We start from the raw sequence: 22858 nt of genomic DNA on the forward strand, positions 1-22858 counted from the left end.
CCGTCTGTTCTTTCTACCCCTCCTGATCTTCCTCCTAAAGGGGTCGATACATCTACATTGTCACTTGCGGCCGGCAATAATTCTAACGAGCTAGTCGATATTCCTGCCCCATCGCTCATACTTGACTCGGAGTCTGTAGTCAAATACTCTCTCTTACGCTGCTGATTTTTAAACATGTTCTTTTTCCTCCAACGGGGGTTAGATCTACTCCCTCCGGAACTCTCTTTCGCATTAGACCAGGTAAAGATATGACCTGTATCAAAGTCAATTTTGTCCCGGACAAACTTGTCCCGTTTCCTTTGTTTTACGTTGATTTGTATGGGTGTTAATTTACCTTCTAATTTTTTATTAAAATCCGCCCATTGGCTTACTGATAGTCTGGACTTCAGCTCTATCTGCGTTTTACTCATCTCGTTATTTAATACGTCGTAGCTTTTCATATTGTTTCTCAACACTAGGGCTAACAAATCTTGTGAGCACTTAAGCATAATGCTCTCCCATTCTTTCCGGAAAGCTAAATCGTCGTTATGCTGAGAGATCTGCTTCCAAACTCTTAGTCCTCGTGGGACTCGTCCATTATCACAATACGACTTTAAAGATTTGTTATTCCAAAATAGTTTAATTTCTTTTTCGGCCAAATTAGTAATTTTGTGTTCCAGTGCTTTGGTGCTTAATGACTGTATCCCCTCCACCTGCTCACATTCTAAAAAATAGCTGTCGACATCTAAACGGCCTGCTAGTAATCCTGCTACCGGCTGTGACGCTGCTGTATCCATCTGTTCCATAGGTAATACACAACTTAATATAGTCCGATCCTGTGGTCACTACCTAGAGCGTGCTCAACCGAGAAACAAACAATACGACAAGTCCAAATGTGTAGAAAAATAGGGGTGGCACTGCTCATCAACGGTAATATATAGTATATTTCCACCGGTATTAATTGCGTACTTCTCAGATGTTGTAACTGCAGCTGTAAAAATCCTGACCAGGGTGCACCTCCTTATCAGAAATCGATATAGTCCACATATAAGAACAAAATAAGGGCACTCACCGATCTTCATAGGATTCAAAAACTTTATTACATCTTCACATAAAATTCATGACCGGAGCTGGCAGCGCCACTGATGATGTGAGCAGGGGAGCAGCTGGGACGACGGCCGTTTCGCGCTGTGCTTGCGCTTCTACGGGTCCACAACTGGTCAGGTGAGACAGCGGAAATATAGTGCCGAATCAACTGCACCTCCCCTATTCAGCTGCCTGTCCCTCCCAGTTGTCAAAGCAATACAGATAAAAAAGCACAATTAAAAACATATTACCACACTCAATATCGAACATTGCACTGGATACACTATACCTATGGCTCACTTCTGATGCTACAAACTATATCCACCTGTGTAATTGAGAAAACTGCTAACGCTTATATGCAACGAGATCTCATGTCCATGATATACCCTCATTGTAAAAACACCGCCATATCCACCCTATCATTGAAGCCCAAGGGGCCCATAGCATTGCTCCGCAAAATCCACCTTGCCTCGCATTTCAATAGTAAACCGCCAAGGTCTCCCCCTCTGGTAGGTAAATTAACCTTTTCAAGACCAGCAAAAGTCATTAAATCTGCTCTTCCTTCATGTTGTTCCTTCATATGGGTAATTAGCCGTGGTACACCCTTACCAGTTACTAATGATCTACAATGTTCACGAAAACGTATATAGAGTGGTCTTATCGTTTTCCCCACATAGAAAAATCTACATGGACACCAAATTACATACACTACATGATCTGTCCGGCATGTAATAAAATCATTGACCACATGTTTCAGTGCCCCTACCTGTAATACCCGGTCCAAAATATGCTGAGCACAAAAGGAGCAGTGTCCGCACTTAAAATTCCCCTTCGGGGCTGTCGAGTTTAACCAATTGTGGCTCGGCCTACTGATACGATTCTGGACTAACCTGTCTCTCAACCTGACACTACGTCTGTTCGCTATCAATGGACCTCTAGCCACTACATCGCTCAAATCTTTGTCTCGCCCCAAAATGTGCCAATTCTTTTTGATCGCCAGTCTAATCTGCTGGTCCATATTGTTAAAGGCAAAACAAAAAGTAAATCTTTTTTCTGTTTTCTCCCTCTGTCTTTTTTGGCGAGACACCGAATGAGTGACATCTATCCTCCTCTCTTCTGACACTTGTTCCCTGGCTGATTGTAACAATTTCCGCGGATAACCTCTCTGTTCAAATCTATGCAACATCTCATCAGATTGCCGTAAAAATCCTTCCTCCGTATTGTTCACTTTGCTCACCCTCAAAAATTGACTGCGAGGTAATGCTCTTTTCACATGTCCTGGATGAAAACTATCAAAATGCATCATAGTGTTAGCAGACACTGGTTTCCGGTACAGAGAAGTACAGATTGTCTCGTTCCTGATCTCGACCAATACGTCCAAAAATTCCAATCTACAACCACCAAACACTGATGTAAACGCCATATTCATCTCGTTGGTCTCATTGAGATACTGTACAAATTCGTTAAATGTCTCTTCCGTATCGTCCCAGATCACCACTATGTCATCAATATACCTCTGGTAAAATTTAATATGTCGCAAGAAGCTGTTATTATCTGCATAAATATACCTTTCTTCGAACAAAGCCAAAAATAAATTGGCGAAAGTACAAGCTACCGGAGTACCCATCGCAGTACCCACCTTCTGTAAATACCAATCGTCCAAAAACATAAACGCATTGTGTGTGAGAATGAACGTCTCTGGCAGACGTTAGAGAGGAGGCTAGATTACTGATGGGCATCAACGAGGGGACCATCACGGATGAGTGGTTGGAGGTAGATAAGAGTACTCCATTTACAGGAGGTGTCCCGTCTAAATTTATGCCACTAGTCTCTCCAGGGAATTTAGTGGATTTATTTGAGGCACAGGTCATCAAAGATGTCGAAGCACTCATCTATCAGAAGCCAGGGTATAATTTGACTAGAGACGAGAATAGAGCTATGCGGGAGATACGGTCCTGGGAAGATACGGTGGTGAGAGCTGCCGACAAAGGGGGCAAAGTGGTGTTGCTTCCCAGATCTTATTATGTCGCGGAGGCTGAGAGACAATTATCAAATAAGGAAACATACATGCACTTAGCTGGTAGTCCGTTAGTAAAATTTAAGACGGAGTTGAGATCGTTTTTGAGGAAGTACGTAGAAGAGGGGGTTATTACCCGCAAGAAAGCTGAGAAATTGCTGCCGGAGTACCCATCCAGACCCCACTGGTACCACATCCCTAAAGTACACAAATCTGTTCTTCATCCCCCGGGTAGGCCGATCGTTGCTGGGATAGGGTCTTTGACGGAGCCCCTGTCCCAGTATATAGATTGGTTACTACGGCCCTTACTTAAGGAGGTTCCAGCATATTTGAAGGATACGAAATCTTTTTTGGAGAGTATCCAAAATTTTGAATGGCAGGAGAATTTTTCCCTAGCCTCGATCGATGTAGAAAGCCTCTACACAAAAATTCCCCAGAAAATGGGGGTAGAGGCTATTGAACAGATTTTGTGTACAATGAATAAAGGGGAGAAATTTAGGGAATTTGTTTGTGGGAGTTTGGATTTCATTCTCACACACAATGCGTTTATGTTTTTGGACGATTGGTATTTACAGAAGGTGGGTACTGCGATGGGTACTCCGGTAGCTTGTACTTTCGCCAGTTTATTTTTGGCTTTGTTCGAAGAAAGGTATATTTATGCAGATAATAACAGCTTCTTGCGACATATTAAATTTTACCAGAGGTATATTGATGACATAGTGGTGGTCTGGGACGATACGGAAGAGACATTTAACGAATTTGTACAGTATCTCAATGAGACCAACGAGATGAATATGGCGTTTACATCAGTGTTTGGTGGTTGTAGATTGGAATTTTTGGACGTATTGGTCGAGATCAGGAACGAGACAATCTGTACTTCTCTGTACCGGAAACCAGTGTCTGCTAACACTATGATGCATTTTGATAGTTTTCATCCAGGACATGTGAAAAGAGCATTACCTCGCAGTCAATTTTTGAGGGTGAGCAAAGTGAACAATACGGAGGAAGGATTTTTACGGCAATCTGATGAGATGTTGCATAGATTTGAACAGAGAGGTTATCCGCGGAAATTGTTACAATCAGCCAGGGAACAAGTGTCAGAAGAGAGGAGGATAGATGTCACTCATTCGGTGTCTCGCCAAAAAAGACAGAGGGAGAAAACAGAAAAAAGATTTACTTTTTGTTTTGCCTTTAACAATATGGACCAGCAGATTAGACTGGCGATCAAAAAGAATTGGCACATTTTGGGGCGAGACAAAGATTTGAGCGATGTAGTGGCTAGAGGTCCATTCATAGCGAACAGACGTAGTGTCAGGTTGAGAGACAGGTTAGTCCAGAATCGTATCTGTAGGCCGAGCCACAATTGGTTAAACTCGACAGCCCCGAAGGGGAATTTTAAGTGCGGACACTGCTCCTTTTGTGCTCAGCATATTTTGGACCGGGTATTACAGGTAGGGGCACTGAAACATGTGGTCAATGATTTTATTACATGCCGGACAGATCATGTAGTGTATGTAATTTGGTGTCCATGTAGATTTTTCTATGTGGGGAAAACGATAAGACCACTCTATATACGTTTTCGTGAACATTGTAGATCATTAGTAACTGGTAAGGGTGTACCACGGCTAATTACCCATATGAAGGAACAACATGAAGGAAGAGCAGATTTAATGACTTTTGCTGGTCTTGAAAAGGTTAATTTACCTACCAGAGGGGGAGACCTTGGCGGTTTACTATTGAAATGCGAGGCAAGGTGGATTTTGCGGAGCAATGCTATGGGCCCCTTGGGCTTCAATGATAGGGTGGATATGGCGGTGTTTTTACAATGAGGGTATATCATGGACATGAGATCTCGTTGCATATAAGCGTTAGCAGTTTTCTCAATTACACAGGTGGATATAGTTTGTAGCATCAGAAGTGAGCCATAGGTATAGTGTATCCAGTGCAATGTTCGATATTGAGTGTGGTAATATGTTTTTAATTGTGCTTTTTTATCTGTATTGCTTTGACGACTGGGAGGGACAGGCAGCTGAATAGGGGAGGTGCAGTTGATTCGGCACTATATTTCCGCTGTCTCACCTGACCAGTTGTGGACCCGTAGAAGCGCAAGCACAGCGCGAAACGGCCGTCGTCCCAGCTGCTCCCCTGCTCACATCATCAGCGGCGCTGCCAGCTCCGGTCATGAATTTTATGTGAAGATGTAATAAAGTTTTTGAATCCTATGAAGATCGGTGAGTGCCCTTATTTTGTTCTTATATGTGGACTATATCGATTTCTGATAAGGAGGTGCACCCTGGTCAGGATTTTTACAGCTGCAGTTACAACATCTGAGAAGTACGCAATTAATACCGGTGGAAATATACTATATATTACAGTTGATGAGCAGTGCCACCCCTATTTTTCTACACATTTGGACATACTGAAAGTACATCTGGTACATCTTTATAATATCATGAGCGATTGAACGTACTTGGCCTTTTGGTGTAAAAGAACCACACAGCCAAATCTGTTCGGATGATTGATACACTGTCGGGGCATTTTTCCCCTTTAAATCAAATCAAACAGTAGGGTAAGTTCAGTTCAATGGTGGTGACAGACTAAATAAAAACATGCGATGAGCCGACCAACTATATGTAGATATTTCCCCACAGTTATGAGGTAAACGGGTCAGCCTATTCCTTACAGATGAACATTTGCAGACTAGCAGTTTCTCAGTGTGATATTGGCTGCTTTCAGGTTCTCTCTCTGTGGAGACCCTCACTCAGTTACACGTCAATGGCTGAGCTACTTTCTACCCTCTAAGGTGGCCTGCCCTCCCAAAAATGCAGTGAAAATCCTCTCACAATGGCCGCTGTCTGCTGCCTTCCCTTCTATTACCCTGTGGCCGGGCTCAGATCCCTGTAGAGATCTGTCTCCTGTCAGAATCTCACATACCAGTTTTTGATGCCGTCACCATCCTTTTCTGACTGACTCAAATCTTACCGTCTCATAACAGTTAGCTCTTCCCCATAACATGTGACTTTCCGAGAAGCAGTAATAGGTTGACTGCACTGTCAATACTCCTTCATAAAACTCACTAAAACCTTTACTGATGTTGTCCCTGTAAGAAAATTCACAATTAATTGGTGGATCCATCTCCCAGGTGAGGTTCGTAAGCCTTCCTTCTCGCGCTTTTATGCGAGTTCCTTGCTGCCTGTGGCTCCCTTACAAGGTCCTCTCTCTCCTGTCATGGGACAGTACCCGTATGTTGGGCAATGCAAGCCTTTTTACAGGGTCTTCATCATGACCCGGGCTCTGTGTACTGCTGCACCTTTGGTTGTGGGTGCAGACAGACTACATAAAGTCTTCTGCCCTCCAGTATTGCTGTGGGACGTGGAGTACTACGTAGCCTTGTGCTCCCGGTGCCCAGTTCCTGTGCTTCAGCTCAGAGGGTGCCCGGTCACAGTTCCCCTCCGAACGCCTTTGTTCTCCTTTGCTTCTCCCCTCTCACACTTGATATCAATGCAACCCATCTGGTTCTCTTCTGTCCTGGAGCTGCAGCACCACTCTCTACTCACATTCCTCTCTCCTCCAACTCCTCTCAACAACTAACTAACCAGACCAGAATATATATATCTGGGGGAAGCTCCCCTGAATCTGGGTTTAGAGCTCCCCCTTCTGGCCTGGATTCAGAATGTGTTGCATGTAGGTGTATTACCTGTTAAAGGGAATCCTCCTTGCCTCCAGGCATGACATCACCCTCCCCAAAAGGAAGACAACATCACTGTAACAACCGGTTACCTGGGGTGTTACACGAATCCTCCCTTTAATTACGTAAACATGCCCCTGTGGGCATAAACAAAGTGATTTGCAAAAGCAAGGTACCGCAGCAAATCTTGTGGTTGGCCAAAATCTATGTCATCGCTTCCATTTAACCCTGCTGTTCTGTTTAGATTTCACATACACTTGTACTGTTCCCGGTCATTTTTGACCGTCCTTATAAAATAATCATTTTTAGCTAATCTAAGTGGTTTTTTTAAACAGTTTTTGCACTATTATATTGCTTGTGAAGATGGTTGTTCAAATACCAGAAAAAAAATAAATACAAAGCTTGTTTTATATTTTTTTTATATCCAAAATGGAACATGGTATTTTTTCGATTTTTGTAAAAATTGATTATTTTTGCAGATAAAAAAAAAATCTTGATCTAAATGTTAACTATAAGTAATAATATCAAACATTATGTAGATATACTTTTTTCAAAGGCAAAAAAAAAAAAAAGCTTTTTTCTCTATAAAATGGCAAAAAACGTTGTTTTTTTATACACTTATACTGTTCCCGGTCATTTTTGACCGGACCTAACATCCTCGTCTGTATCGGAGTCGTTTATAAACTCCTCCAATTCAGCTTGGGTGAAGTGTCTTCTTCTCATGCTGTAAGGCATCACTGTTGAATGAAAAAATAAAATATATCCATAAACAATGAATGAAAAAAAAAATCAAAACAATTTCGCAACAATACACACAATAACGTCCCGTCACACATTGAGATATGCCCTGTGATTATGGTGCTGGAGCGTCGCAAACAAAAATGAGGCATGCACTCATTCTATCACAGCAGTGAGAATATGTACTCATAAGCAGACATTGAGTCTACACAACCCTAATGCTAACCCCCTATCATCCATTCTATCACAGCAGTGAGAATATGTACTCATAAGCAGACATTGAGTCTACACAACCCTAATGCTAACCCCCTATCATCCATTTTATCACAGCAGTGAGAATATTGAATAATTTTAGAATAAAAGAATAATTTATCTGTAACATACCTGTAAAAATGGGACTTCAGAGCTCTGACGTCTGAACCTCTGCTCACTCTGTGTTGTCTCCAGCTGAACTGAAACTCTACACTGCTATGTTATCTGTCTGCAGATAAGATCAGAGCAGACACCACCCTGCAGCAGGAAAAAGCTCACAGTACAACACTTTAGGTGAATTCTGCTTAGGACAGCATTGCACAGTGTAATACTGTACAACCAGCAAACACATGGAAAATCAGAAAATCATGATTTACAATATGAAATGTTGACAACTGAATGGAACTAGATCTATATGAACAGGAGGGTAAATAAAAACCAGTGAAATAAATTGCGCATAGCTATACTGGAAGCGAATCTGTCGGCTGTATCGCAACTTGAAAATGTTGGTATGTGTAAATCTTTTCTGACCAAAAGTAGTCAGATACATTGATAAATAGTAGTAGATGCAATATATAGTTCAAAATGAGGTGATAGCACCTTTATTTTTGTCAAAAATTGTCTGGAGAGCTGAATAAAGGCCTATCGGTCATTTTTGACCGAACAGTACAAGTGTAAAAAAAATTGTACCAAATAAAGTAAACAAAAATTAAAAAAAAAAAAAAATTCCCACAGAGAGTACCCCCCTAATGACGAAAAGTCAGGGAGCCTCAAGTCTCAGAATCACACGCTGAATTTTTATAACATTATAGAATTTCAAAAACGGTCATTTTTGACCTAACAGAACAGCAGGGTTAAAGGTATTGTCTTATTTCATGAAAGACCATGACATATACAATAATTATGACCTGAATATCATCACATTGTGTAGTTGAAGAGAATTATCATGGTTTTACTAGCAAGATTGTACATAGGCTACATGGAAATTTGTTATTATATTAGCAGGTATCACGTTATCAAAGGCTTTTTCATTGAATATTTCCCTAAAGAGATGATTCAGTAAAGTCCTAAAAATGCAAGAAACTGATCTAATGAAAACCTTACCCAGACATTGTTTCATATTTATGTAAGAGCTGATCTCAAGTGTTGCTTGTGCAATACGACACAGTGTTCTCTATGTAGTGCCATACCAAAAGGTGTGCTTCAGTTTGTCTTGGCACACAAAGGGCCCTAATCACAATGAACACTTTATAGGATGCTGAGTACATAAAAGGAACTTCATCTTAGGGTAATCTCAGCTGGCTGATTAATGGAACTGAAATGGAAGAAATACCTTTTTAATGCTAGGAAAGCATGATGTGCTCATTTGGAAAAAATTCCTTGCATTCAGTTGAAATCACTGGTTATCTTCTCCGTGCTCCGGTGACGTGAGTGGTGTGGCCTTCCCACTGAGAATTCTTATGGGTTCTCCATAAAAATAAACACATTGGAGTCAGCTGCATGTTAGCTGAGTGATCCACTGAAAGCTTTTGTGAATGTCGACTTCCTAGATTCTTCCTTCTACAAACAGTGACAGGAGACGACATATCCATCTCTCTATAAGCCCGCGGACATGTGGGAATCTTTCTACACTATAAGCCTTACGGCCCATAATTAGATGGCAAGCCTCTGGACAGGGATTAATTGTTCCCTTTTTGCAAAGGAAGGAAGTATTATTAGTTTGTTACAATTCTACAAAGAATTCTAGAACTTTGCCAATTTAAGAAACAGTTTCCCTATCTGTCAGCATTGGATGTGGAAGATTCCAGAGCAGTGCCCAATTTCAGTCCTCAGCCGGATTGCTGTGACAGTTACTTTCTTGCCATGCTGCTTATTTTCTGTATTTCTCAGACCATGGAATATTTATCACCACATAAAGAGAATTTATTGTCTTTGGCCCTGGTTGTGTAAAAGTTATTTTACCCACAAGAAGGAAGGATTACACACTTAGTACATACTATTGGCTAAACAGAATGAATACTTTTCAGATATTTTATTTATTAAATTATTTCTATTCAATGAAAAGTAACTTCATTTTCTTATTATCAAGTCAAATTAGTTACTGTATTCTACTCATTGACAGCTTAGCTTATTATCCTGTCATCATCAGCAATAAAAAATAAAATATATGTTTTTCTTCCTGAAAGCCCTGTGTTATGGCACATTCACATGCATTTTTTTTTTAACAAGACTACAAATATTTTCTCTCTTGCAATCCTATGACCAGCTGTTAGGAATCAAGTTCCCGCCTCTGCACAGGGGGAATCTCGAGCCATCTCCGCTGTGGTCTCCCATTCTTCTCCTGCCACAGTAGAGCCTGCTCACTGCATACATCGGTCCCAGTGTCTAGCTCAGCCTGATACTGTGCAAAAGGTTACTGCTGCCTTTCCTGGTTCTGCCATTGTAACCATATGGGTCAGCGGCGAGCAGACGTCTTTGGGACTAAGTCCTGCTTTTCCCCTTCTGAGCATGCCCAGGGTAAGATCTCTTATTGGAGATCAAGGGTCACATGCTCAGGTACTGCAGCAACTCCCATTGGTCCTCTAGGAAGGTCCTGAACCTGTTCAAGTTCTGTGGCAGCTTTCCATTGGTCCTTCTGGAAAGGTCCTGAAGTTGCTGCAGCTATAAAAGGTTCGCATGACCGCACGGCCATGCGCTAGTATCAAGTTATGTCATGAGTTTTGCGCCAATGTGGTCATACATGTGTGTATTCAGGGCTCTGCTGAAATAAGCCACTAGAATACCGGCACCTCCGGGGAGGAGATTGTGTGTGTGCATTCAGGGCTCCGGCTGAAATAAGCCACTAGAATACCGGCACCTCCGGTGAGGAAATTGTATGTGTGCCTCTTTGACTGCGTGACCACAGACTGCCATCAGCTCAGCATTTGCTGTGTACGCCTGTGAGCTAAACAGGACACAGTGCTTTCTTTATGGGCGACTCTGTGAAGTAACAGAATTCGCTTCTACCGCCATATAGTGCCGCCATTTGCCAGCAGCAGGTTTCTCTCCTGCACGGTGGACCCCGGGCTGCGAACGCACTAAATATCATCTCACTATTTACTTGGTGCCTTCCGCCAGCCTTTAACACAATACTAGCGCCAGGGTCTGGCTACTAAATGGTGGACATACAGCAGTCCTTGCGATACATCCAGCAGCTGGAGGGTAGGTAGGCGGCTCTCGAGTGCACAACCTCAGCTGTGGATGTTACCGCAGTTGCTGTACAGGCTGCTAGTGTGGCTGCAGCCAGTTTGTCCTCTGCCACTCCTGCTCCAACTTTATCCCGTCTCCCGCTTCCAGAGAAGTTTGCTGGTGACAGTAAGCAGTGTCGGGGATTCATGAGTCAGTGCTCCATACATCTAGAGCTCCTGGCTGCACGCTTTCCTACGGAACGGGCGAAAGTGGGTTTTATCTTATCCCTTTTGTCAGGCAGGGCGTTGGAGTGGGCTGTGGGAGCACAATGATCGTGTGGTGCAGAGTGCTCCTCTCTTCCTGGAATCTCTGAAACAGGTCTTTCTAGGACCTCGTGTCACCCACGATACGGCGCTCCAACTGTTGGCAATATCACAGGGTTCGTCCATGGCCAGCCAGTTTGCTGTCCAGTTCCGGACTCTGGTCTCAGAGCTGAAGTGGCCAGATAAAGTCCTTATTCCGGTGTTCTGGAAAAGACTGGCAGACCATCTGAAGGATGCCTAGGCCTCCAGGGAGATTCCCGCTACACTGGACGAGCTCATTACAATATCTACCTGCATCGACCTCCATTTGAACGAGCGGAGGTTAGAGCAGACCCAGTGTAGGCAGAGGTTCCGGCTGGCTCCCACCTTCGCCAGACCTCTAGAATCTTCCGTTCAGGCATCCGACTCCCATGAGGCCATGGAGGTTTCTCGAGCGGGACTTAAGTCCCGGGCCACTCGAGTACCCATGGTTTGTAATATTTGCCAACAGTTAGGACATTATGCTAATAAATGTCCTCAGGGGTCAAGAAAACGATCGCGTCCTGTAACCATTGGAGGTGGTTCACTGGACACAGCGGCATTTTCCTCTAAGCTGTCCTTTAAAGGGACAATCACATTAGGCTCATCCACTCTAACAGTCGAGCTTTGTGTTGACTCAGGGGCAGAGGGGAATTTCATGTCCTCTGCCTTTGCTCACCGCCACGCAATACCTCTGGTGATGCTCGCCAAACCGGTAACTGTCCAAGTAGTGAATGGGTCGACACTGCCCTTACAAATCACACATCAGGCTATCCCTTTCACATTATCCATGTCCCCTTCCCATCTGGAGATTATTTCCCTTCTTATCCTTCCCTAGGGAATAGACGAGATTCTGCTGGGAATACCCTATCTCCGTTTCCACTTCCAAAATATTGAGTGGACCTCTGGGAGGATATTGAGTTGGAGTGAATCATGTAAGGGCAGATGTGTGAGGGAGTGCGTTCAGGTTACCACTACAGAGATACCTGCAGATCTTACTTCCTTCCCAAGTGCTATTGGTCCTATGCAGACGTGTTCTCCAAAAAGCTGCGGAGACCCTTCCACCTCACCACCCCTATGACTGTCCTATTGATCTCATGCCTGGAGCAGAACCTCCTCAGGAATGGGTCTATCCCCTCTCTCTCCCGGAAACGGAGGCTATGTCCCAATACATCCAGGAGAATTTGGCAAGAGGGTTCATTAGGAAGTCAGCGCCACCTGCAGGGGCGGGGTTCTTCTTCGTGCAGAAGAAAAGCGGAGAATTGCGTCCATGCATAGATTACAGGGGTCTTAACGCCATCACTGTTAAGAATAAGTACCCGTTGCCCCTGATTTCTGAGCTCTTTGATAGGCTACGGGGAGCAAGGGTATTTACCAAATTAGATCTGCGGGGTGCTTATAACCTGATTTGCATTCGTGACGGGGACGAGTGGAAGACGGCTTTAAATACCAGGGATGGGCACTATGAATATCTGGTGATGCCCTTCGGGCTCTGTAATGCCCCAGCCATTTTCCAAGACTTTGTTAACGATATTTTCCGGGATATGCTCTCCACCTCGGTCGTATTCTATCTGGATGATATTCTCATCTTCTCTTCAGATATTGACTCCCACCGGAGAGATGTTTGCAGAATCTTCGACCTCTTACGGGCAAATTCCCTCTATGCAAAGTTGGAGAATTGTATGTTTGAGCAGGAGTCTTTACCTTTCCTGGGCTATATCATCTCCGCCCAGGGATTGGCTATGGATCCTGCCAAACTACAGGCTAGAACCACATCCTCTTAAAGCAGTGCAGTGATTTATGGTGTTCATTAATTACTATCGCCAGTTCATTCCCCACTTCTCAACTTTGGTAACTACCTTGGTAGCCCTCACCAAGAAGGGAGCAAATCCCAAATTGTGGTCTGAAGAGGTCTCCAAGGCTTTCACTTCTATAAAGTCTCATTTTCTGATAGGGAATTTAGATTGTGAGCCCCATTGGGGACAGCGATGATGATAATGTGTTCAAACTGTAAAGCGCTGTGGAATATGTTAGCGCTATATAAAAATAAAGATTTATTTATTTATTTTGCTAGTGCTCCCATCCTACATCGTCCCGATGTTGATAAGCCGTTTATATTGGAGGTGGAAGCCTCATCCGTTGGTGCTGGAGCAGTCCTCTTCCAAAAGGATGCTCAAGGTCGGAAGCATCCTTGCTTCTTCTCCAAGACCTTCACACCAGCGGAGAGGGATTATTCCATCGGGGACAGGGAGTTGCTAGCAATGAAGTTGGCCTTCTCAGAGTGGAGACATCTTTTGGAGGAGGCTCGCTTTCCCTTGCAAGTCTTCACTGACCACAAACATTTGGTATACTTACAAACAGCCCAGCGGCTAAATTGTCATCAGGCCAGATGGTCCTTGTTCTTCTCCCGGTTCCACTTCACCCTCCATTATCTCTCTGGGGAGAAGAACATTCGTGCTGACGCTCTCTCGCTCTGTTGTGTCTTCTGAGGAGGAGGAGGGGGAGCCTCGCCTTATTGTCCCTTTTGAGAGCCTGAGAACCGTAGCTCCGGTTTCGCTAGAGTCAGTGCCTCTGGGCAATACTTTTGTACCTACTTTCCAGGTTCTGCCATTGTAGCCATATGGGTCAGTGGTGAGCAGACGTCTTTGGGATTAAGTCCTGCTTTTCCCCTTCTGAGCATGCCCAGGGTAAGATCTCTCATTGGAGATCAAGGGTCACATGCTCAGGTACTGCAGCAACTCCCATTTGCCCTCTAGGAATGTCCTAAACCTGTTCAAGTTCTGTGGCAGCTTTCCATTGGTCCTTCTGGGAAGGTCCTGAAGTTGCTGCAGCTATAAAATGTTCACATGACCGCACGGCCATGCGCTAGTATCAATTTATGTCATGAATTTTGCGCCAATGTGGTCATACATGTGTGTATTCAAGGCTCGGCTGAAATAAGCCACTAGAATATTGGCACCTCCGGTGAGGAGATTGTGTGTGTGCATTCAGGGCATCCGGCTGAAATAAGCCACTAGAATACCGGCAGCTCCAGTAAGGAGATTATATGTGTGCCTCTTTGACTGCATGACCACAGACTGCTATCAGCTCAACAGTTGCTGTGTACTCCTGTGAGCTAAACAGGACACAGTGCTTTCTTTATGGGCGACTCTGTGAAGTAACAGAGTTCGCTTCTACCGCCATATAGTGCCGCCATTTGCCAGCAGCAGGTTTCTCTCCTGCACGGTGGACCTTGGGCTGCGAACGCACCAAATTTCATCTCACTATTTACTCGGTGCGTTCCGCCAGCCCTTAACACCATCTCTTACTGAAATTTTTCTTGGTCTTCCAGACTTTATCTTGACCTCCACTGTTCCTGTTAACTGCCATTTCTTAATTGCATTTCAAACTGAGGAAAGGACAACTTGAAAACACTTTATCTTCTTATAGCCTTCTCCTGCTTTGTGGGCCTCCACCATTTTAATTTTCAGAGTGCTAGGCAGCTGCTTAGAAGAACCCATTGCTGCTCTGTTTTGGCACAAGGTCAGAGGAGGCTGGGTTTTTATAAAGTTGGTAAATTTGCCACTTTTGTCTCTTTTTTGTATGTCATGTTTTAAACAGCTGCTTAGTTTTTGATACCTCATAGTATTTGACCATACGACAGTGGGCATGAGATACTATAATTCTATCCACTTTGCTGGTACTGTAAGATACTGCGTTTCTTAGTGCAGAGTAAATGCGCAGCTTCAGTAATTCATCAAAACCTCATCATAGCAATTTAACCTAAAGCCTCAAAATGATGCAAAAGTAGAGAATATTCATCAGACCAGATCACCTTCTAACATTGCTCCATGGTGCACATCTGATGCTCACCTGCCCAATGTAGACAGCTAGGACTACATAATAGGACTCACAATTATTATTAACTAATTTTGTTACTTTTCGCAACATACAATTGTTCTTTGCTTTCTGGGCAGTTGTCACAAACACAATTAATTAGCTTAGTAGCTGAAAATGACTAGGAAAGTGTGATACATATTTCAGTATGGTCCAGCTTAGTAGATCAATGCCATTAAGTGCTCTTTTAATGAAGTCTATGTTGCTACATTTTGACAGGTCCATTTTAAGTCTTCCCAAATGGTAAACCTGAGCCATAAATACTGTCCTAAATGAAGCTCAAGAATTCAACACAACTTTCCTATAGTGAGTTCAGCACTACATAGCAGGGTAGGGGCCTTGTGCACTAACCAGAAAAGATATATTTATCTGACTCCCACTTATATTTCAATCCACACCTTTTTTTTTAGAACAAGTTGTAGCTGTCAACAAATAGAAGTGTTGACATGTTTTTTTTTTCCCTTGGAAGGAATTCGCTGTAAGCGCAGTGTCTTGTGTATTCCTTCCTACAAATCCACCATGACCTCCATTAGGTTTAGAGCCTTCGCTCCAGTAAATGATGACAGCTGAACCAAGATAATGACAACTAAAAGATGACTGCATCAAATCTATAATGTTCATTTCTTATGCATTAACCCCTTAATGACCCAGGCGTTTTTCATTTTTTTGCCCTTTCATTTTTTCCACCCCTTCTTCCAAAAGCCATAACTTTTTTGCCTATAGCCATATGAGGGCTTGTTTTTTGTGGGATGAGTTGTAGTTTTTAAAGACCGTATTAATTTTACTATATATTTTACTGAAAAAAATCCAATTATGGTAAGATTGGGAAAACAAAACTAATCTGCCATATTTTTGGAGTTTTGTTTTTACATACGGTAGTTCATTTTGCTGTTAAAATGACCTGTCACGTCAATCTTGTCTAGTTTTTTGTTATTTTAGTGGTAATACAAATTCTGAAATTTGTAGAAAAAGAAACCGTTTCTGTGGCCATGTTTTTAGACTGTATTTTTTATTTTTCCCTGTACAGTGCAGTATGAGGGCTTGTTTTTTGTGCGCTGACTTTTTCATTCATACCACTTTGGGGTACATTTGATATCTTGATTTCTTTTTTTGTATTTTTTGGGGAAGTGCAGTGACTGAAGAAAACATTTGTCATTTATAAAGGTGAAATTCTTTTACAGGGCCATTGGGCCATACTCAAATTCACTGATGCTCTTTCACAAATGATTGTAGAGGAAGACTGGAGGGGGCTGGATTTTATACACTTGCGGTAGTGGGACTGTCCCAGCTAGAGAGCGAAACGAACATCTTGAGTCTGGTGCTGAACTCCCGGAAGTCCATTTTAGGTTTCAGAGTTCGGATACTGAGGAGGGAGAGCCTTTGGCAGCTCTGTAGCCCTTTCTACAACCATTTTACATCATGAAAGTTGGAGTCCCCATTGAATTCTATAGGGTTCGGGTTTGGGAAGCGTTCTGGCACCCAAACCAAGCTTTGAACCAAAGTTCGCTCAAACCTGACAAACCCAAACATCCACGGGTCCGCTCATCCCTAGTCCCAACGTGTCAATAAAGTGTATCTATCTTCTCTTTATCTCTATATTTGCTGTGCAATCTATCTGTTTATCCATCTGCTATCTATTTTCTATCTATCTGACATCTACTGTCTATGTAATCTATCTACCTATCTCAATTTTCATGTGGTTGCAAATAAGCTGAGCTCAAAAGAAGGAAAATTGATTGGTTTTTAGTTTTCTCCTAATTCAAAATGCCCCAGAAGGTGACTATATCCTTTAGGCTACGTTCACACTAGCGTTATGCTAGTTTGCGTCGGGTTTGCGTCGGGCGACGCAGCGGCGACGCATGCGTCATGCGCCCCTATATTTAACATGGGGGACGCATGCGTTTTTGTTTGTTGCGTTGTGCGACGCATGCGTCTTTTTTGCCGCAAGCGTCGGACCAAGAAAACGCAACAAGTTGCATTTTTCTTGCGTCCAAATTTCGGCAAAAAACGACGCATGCGTCGCAAAACGCAGTGTTTTTGCATGCGTTTTGGTGCGTTTTTATTTGCGTTGTGCGTTGCGTCGCCGACGCAGCGGCGCACAACGCAAATGTGAACGTGGCCTTAATTGGTTACCTATGCAATTATCCTTAGCCTGTACAATATATAAATGTGTATATTACTGACAGACTAAATAAACTGTGCTTAACTGGGGATGGGAACTAATAAAAATAAATGTATTCTCAAAATATTACTGTGAAATATGTCACCACTATGTAAAGAATAGTAAATTAGTAACATCATTTTAAAGGTCCCTTCATGCGTAATTGAATGCTCACAAGCTCATAGGTAACAATAGATGAGTTCATTCCTCGTGTGTGATAACTTCTGTATATGTCATTTAATTCATGTCTGTAGCCAAATGCTAACAAGTCCTTAGAGATACCAGCGTTCCATGAGGCTATGTAATTTGCTTGTGAATATTCCAAATTTACTAGAGCACATACAATCGTACTGGCGTTGGTCAATGAAAAGCACGAGAAATAGGACATTTGGGGTCTATATTTTTTAAAGAATGGGTTCCTGGCACAAATTTACTTTTTGGTTTGCACTGTGCCCTTTTAAGCTGGATGTATATGCTGGAAATCTTTAGATTGCACTTTGCTGATTCATTTGTATTGTGTTTCTTACAAAACTCAAGTGCACAAAAGCACTAATGACTACTAATGGAGGGGACTTTCAGTCTTGTAAATTGATGGGTTAAGGTACCGTCACACTCAACGATATCGCTAGCGATCTGTGACGTTGCAGTGTCCTGGCTAGCGATATCGTTGTGTTTGACACGCAGCAGCGATCAGGATCCCGCTGTGACATCGTTGGTCGGCGCAGAAAGTCCAGCACTTTATTTCGTCGCTGGACTCCCGCAGACATCGCTGAATCGGCGTGTGTGACGCCGATTCAGCGATGTCTTCACTGGTAACCAGGGTAAACATCGGGTTACTAAGTGCAGGGCTGCGCTTAGTAACCCGATGTTTACCCTGGTTACCAGCGTAAACGTAAAAAAACACAAACACTACATACTTACCTTCCGCTGTCTGTCCTCCGGCGCTGTGCTTCTCTGCACTGTGAGCGCCGGCCAGCCGGAAGCAGAGCACAGCGGTGACGTCACCGCTGTGCTTTCCGGCTGGCGCTCACAGTCAGTGCAGAGAAGCACAGCGCCGGGGGACAGACACTGGAATGTGAGTATGTAGTGTTTGGTTTTTTTTACGTTTACGCTTGTATCCAGGGTAAACATCGGGTTACTAAGCGCGGCCCTGCGCTTAGTAACCCGATGTTTACCCTGGTTACCAGGGGACCGGCATCGTTGGTCGCTGGAGAGCTGTCTGTGTGACAGCTCTCCAGCGACCAAACAGCGACGCTGCAGCGATCGGGATCGTTGTCTAGATCGCTGCAGCGTCGCTAAATGTGACGGTACCTTTAGTGCTTGGATATATCGGAAGTTTAATTCCCACCAATTCTGAGAATGGAGGGGATGCAACATCACAGTTACTTCAATAGTTGCCCCTGCACCACCTCTCTCAGCATCACTTCTATGTTGTTCAAGCAGAGTTGTACTTGCTTAATGCTGACAGTCAAAAATGTAACTCTACTTGGACAACATAATGCTAGTATCCCTGCTTAAAGCCAGGGTCACAGGAGCGTAAATTCTCTTATCCGTGAGAATCAGATCGATTATGTAAATGACACTTGGGTCAAACTCTGATCAGACTTTGATTAGAGTGTCACCAAAGTATGATCAAGTTGTTTTGGATGAGAGATTCGTAGCACAAGTGAGGAGAAGATGGAGAGCAAGATTTCTCCATTGTGTGAGTCATGATGTCATCTGAGTGCAGTCCGATGTTTTCCACGCACCCATTGATGTGAATAGGTGAGTGTGATCTGATTTGCGCAGCAACTCACAACATGCTGCGATTTTTTTTTCTCATGCCGAGTAGGCATGACAAAAAAATGCCGAGTTGCTCTGCCTCAGAGAATAATATTGGTCGGAGTGCTATCTAATAAAACATCAGAAAGCATTCGTCCGATGTATATGCTCATGTGAGCGGGCGCTAATGGTGTGAATAGGGCATTCCAAAAAACTGATGAAGGTCTCAGAACCAAATAAGTTCACTACTCATGGATTATCCCATAGTGTGAATAACAATAACTACAGCTCTATGGCAGGCCTGGACAACATGCGGCCCACCAAGGGATTGAAGGATGTTGTGCCTGCATGTACGGACGGTGTTTCTGGTACTGAATTCATGTACTGATGGTGGTTCTGGCACTGCATTCATGTACTAAAGGTGGTTCTGTCAATGCATTCATGTACGGAAAGTTGTTATGGCACTGCATTCACATACTGATGGTAGTTCTGGCACTGCCCTCATGTACTGACGGTGGTTCTGGTGCAGCACTCATGTGCTGATGGTGGTTCTGGTGCTGCACTGATGTACTGATAATGATTCTGGCACTGCATTCATTTACTGACAGTAGTTCTGGTGTTGTAGTTATGTGCTGATTGTAGTTCTGATCTTGTACACATGTAGCAATCTACAATTTCATAGCTATGTTAAACCTTAAAAAATGTCTTATGTTGAGATTATGAGGAGGATTTGGTGAGTTTCTGCTCCAAAAAAACTAAGTTTAGGTTAGTGTTCATTCACACTGATTTTGAGTAGCATAAACTCTCCAAATCCTTGTCAAATACTCAAAATTTGGTTCCGGTGATGTATTAATGTACTGATGGTGCTGTATTCCTGTAACTACGCCTTTAAAGAATTTTTTGCAGCACTTCAATATGACAGTGTGGCCCTTGTACCAAAAATGTATTGCACCCTTGCTCTATGGTAATTCAAATTTGTGTTGTAGCATTGGGTGAAGTCTTGGTCTTGAGGTATAGTACTGACCCTAGAAAGAGGCAGTATTTCAACTATATGATATAGGCCTAAGTACAACAGGAAAAAACTCTGTGTCTCAGACCTGGACAGATGGAAGTAAAGTAAAGATCCCACACACCAGAATAGGAGACCTACTATGACTGTACAAACAGTGCAGTGTATATCTATGAACATGGGGTACAATGCTGAGTTGTTACAAAGTTATGTAAAATTACATATTACAGAACTCAAAGCAAATTATCAGCTAAATCTCTTTGCAAATACGAAGCAATGCAGAAATACATTGGTCACATGTCTGACAGTAGACAGAGTGGCAGAAAACTGAGTTTTGTAAGTTACTACAGTATGAATATATGGTACAAGATCAGAAAGCGTACAAATTATTTATGTAGATCTACAGGAATTGTCACCCTTAAGAAAACGTTATGCTATTTGCTGAGCTAGTTATAGAAAATGAATGTTACTTACCCTCACCATGTCCAGCGCTGGCTCTCTGCCACTGACTGGGTCTTTGAAGTTTGGCTGTAGCAGCTCTTGCCTTATACACTGGCAGAGTCGCTGCTATCAGCGATTGGTTGCAGATCTGTTGATGTGATGTCACTTCTGCACTCAAATAGCTTTCTTTACAAAGGTGTTTGGTACTTGACCACACAACAGCCTTGTACTGAAGCTCCAGAACCATTGACTAAGGGAAACAATATGCACTTGAGTAAAAAACTAGCTATGGGACAGAAAACAAAGAGTCCTTGTATATATGTTTCATTATCTAAATTGGCTAAAGTCAGCAGTGTGTACTGCAAGGATCTGTGCTAAGACCAATTCTTTTTAATCTCTTAATGACTTTGTGGATGTGATTGAGAGTAAAGTGTGAGATTTTGCTGGTGACACAAAATTATGTAGGACAATAAAAACAGTATATAATATAAAAGATCTAGATAACATGTCTCCGTGGTCAAACACATGGCAGAATAGTGTTAATCATGATATACATGGCCCCACATCCAGGTATATGTTGCCCCCATCACGCCGCATACAATAACTGATTCTACTCACCTTCCCTCTGCTCTCTCACAGCATTGCTGTCCTGTTCTGATGCTAGCAGCTGATTTCAGAGTGTAAACAGGGCATGATAGCACTGCCATGCATCCCCACACGCTGAGGTTAGCTCCCTGAATATATACTGCTCCTCACGCCCGGGACTATTGCAGTGGAGAGCAGTGAATATTAATTTTCTTTAATAGCGGGCACACTGTTAGTCACAGCTGTTGGTCGATTGATCACATGTGTGTGCTATTAAAGAGAAAGAACATTCACTGCTCTCCATTCCCATAGTCTCACCCACCCTAGGCACCGACTTCAGTGCAGAGAGGTGGCTCTCCCATCCCCCCATCCACAGCCACAGCTGGACTATAAGATGCCCCTCCCACTTTCCTCCAAAATTTGGGAGGAAAAAGTGTGTCTTATAGTCCCCCCCAAAAAAAAAGTATCTCATCCTATGGTAAAGGTTATTCATAGTGGACAACCTCTTTAATCTGTAAAACGGTAATAGAAAAATGAAGCTTTAGACTCTCCCACTTTTTAAACGATGCCAGTGATGGTTGAGGACACTTATACGTATTATTGGTCTGCAGTCAGTAAAACATCACGAACTTGAAGATGATTTTGATTGTTAAAGTTTCTAATGAAGTACTCTGTTCCTTACACTGCACACTTAATAGCCTGCGGCCTGTCCTGCTATCTTAAACTTGTCAACTTGACTAGTTGTAAGTTTTATGATCTTTGCAATTCCTGCTTCATGTTCTGTCATGAAATATATTTAATCAACTTAGGTTAACTTCCCATTGGTATTTTCATTAAGATAAATGTGATGTTATCAGCGTTTCCTGCTAGACAGGTAATACAGTGGGGCAAAAAAGTATTTAGTCAGTCAGCAATAGTGCAAGTTCCACCACTTAAAAAGATGAGAGGCGTCTGTAATTTACATCATAGGTAGACCTCAACTATGGGAGACAAACTGAGAAAAAAAAATCCAGAAAATCACATTGTCTGTTTTTTTATCATTTTTTTTGCATATTATGGTGGAAAATAAGTATTTGGTCAGAAACAAACAATCAAGATTTCTGGCTCTCACAGACCTGTAACTTCTTCTTTAAGAGTCTCCTCTTTCCTCCACTCATTACCTGTAGTAAAGGCACCTGTTTAAACTTGTTATCAGTATAAAAAGACACCTGTGCACACCCTCAAACAGTCTGACTCCAAACTCCACTATGGTGAAGACCAAAGAGCTGTCAAAGGACACCAGAAACAAAATTGTAGCCCTGCACCAGGCTGGGAAGACTGAATCTGCAATAGCCAACCAGCTTGGAGTGAAGAAATCAACAGTGGGAGCAATAATTAGAAAATGGAAGACATACAAGACCACTGATAATCTCCTTCGATCTGGGGCTCCACACAAAATCCCACCCCGTGGGGTCAGAATGATCACAAGAACGGTGAGCAAAAATCCCAGAACCACGCGGGGGGACCTAGTGAATGAACTGCAGAGAGCTGGGACCAATGTAACAAGGCCTACCATAAGCAACACACTACGCCACCATGGACTCAGATCCTGCAGTGCCAGACGTGTCCCACTGCTTAAGCCAGTACATGTCCGGGCCCGTCTGAAGTTTGCTAGAGAGCATTTGGATGATCCAGAGGAGTTTTGGGAGAATGTCCTATGGTCTGATGAAACCAAACTGGAACTGTTTGGTAGAAACACAACTTGTCGTGTTTGGAG

At 43.0% G+C, this 22858-nt stretch overlaps 1 protein-coding gene and 1 long non-coding RNA gene across 2 annotated transcripts in view; one reads left to right on the top strand and one right to left on the bottom strand.

Annotated features, from left to right (window-relative positions):
* ADAMTSL3 (ADAMTS like 3) overlaps positions 1-22858 on the top strand; it is an 810189-nt gene that overhangs the window by 147445 nt on the left and 639886 nt on the right. The window lies entirely within an intron of this gene.
* LOC138674231 (uncharacterized) lies at positions 7477-8083 on the bottom strand. The gene is made up of 2 exons (XR_011320541.1): positions 7893-8083; positions 7477-7507 (listed from the first exon to the last, which is right to left on the bottom strand). It is a non-coding gene; the product is annotated as an uncharacterized lncRNA (long non-coding RNA).

This window comes from Ranitomeya imitator, chromosome 4 (genome assembly GCF_032444005.1).
Source record: "Ranitomeya imitator isolate aRanImi1 chromosome 4, aRanImi1.pri, whole genome shotgun sequence".
Lineage (NCBI taxonomy): Eukaryota > Metazoa > Chordata > Amphibia > Anura > Dendrobatidae > Ranitomeya > Ranitomeya imitator.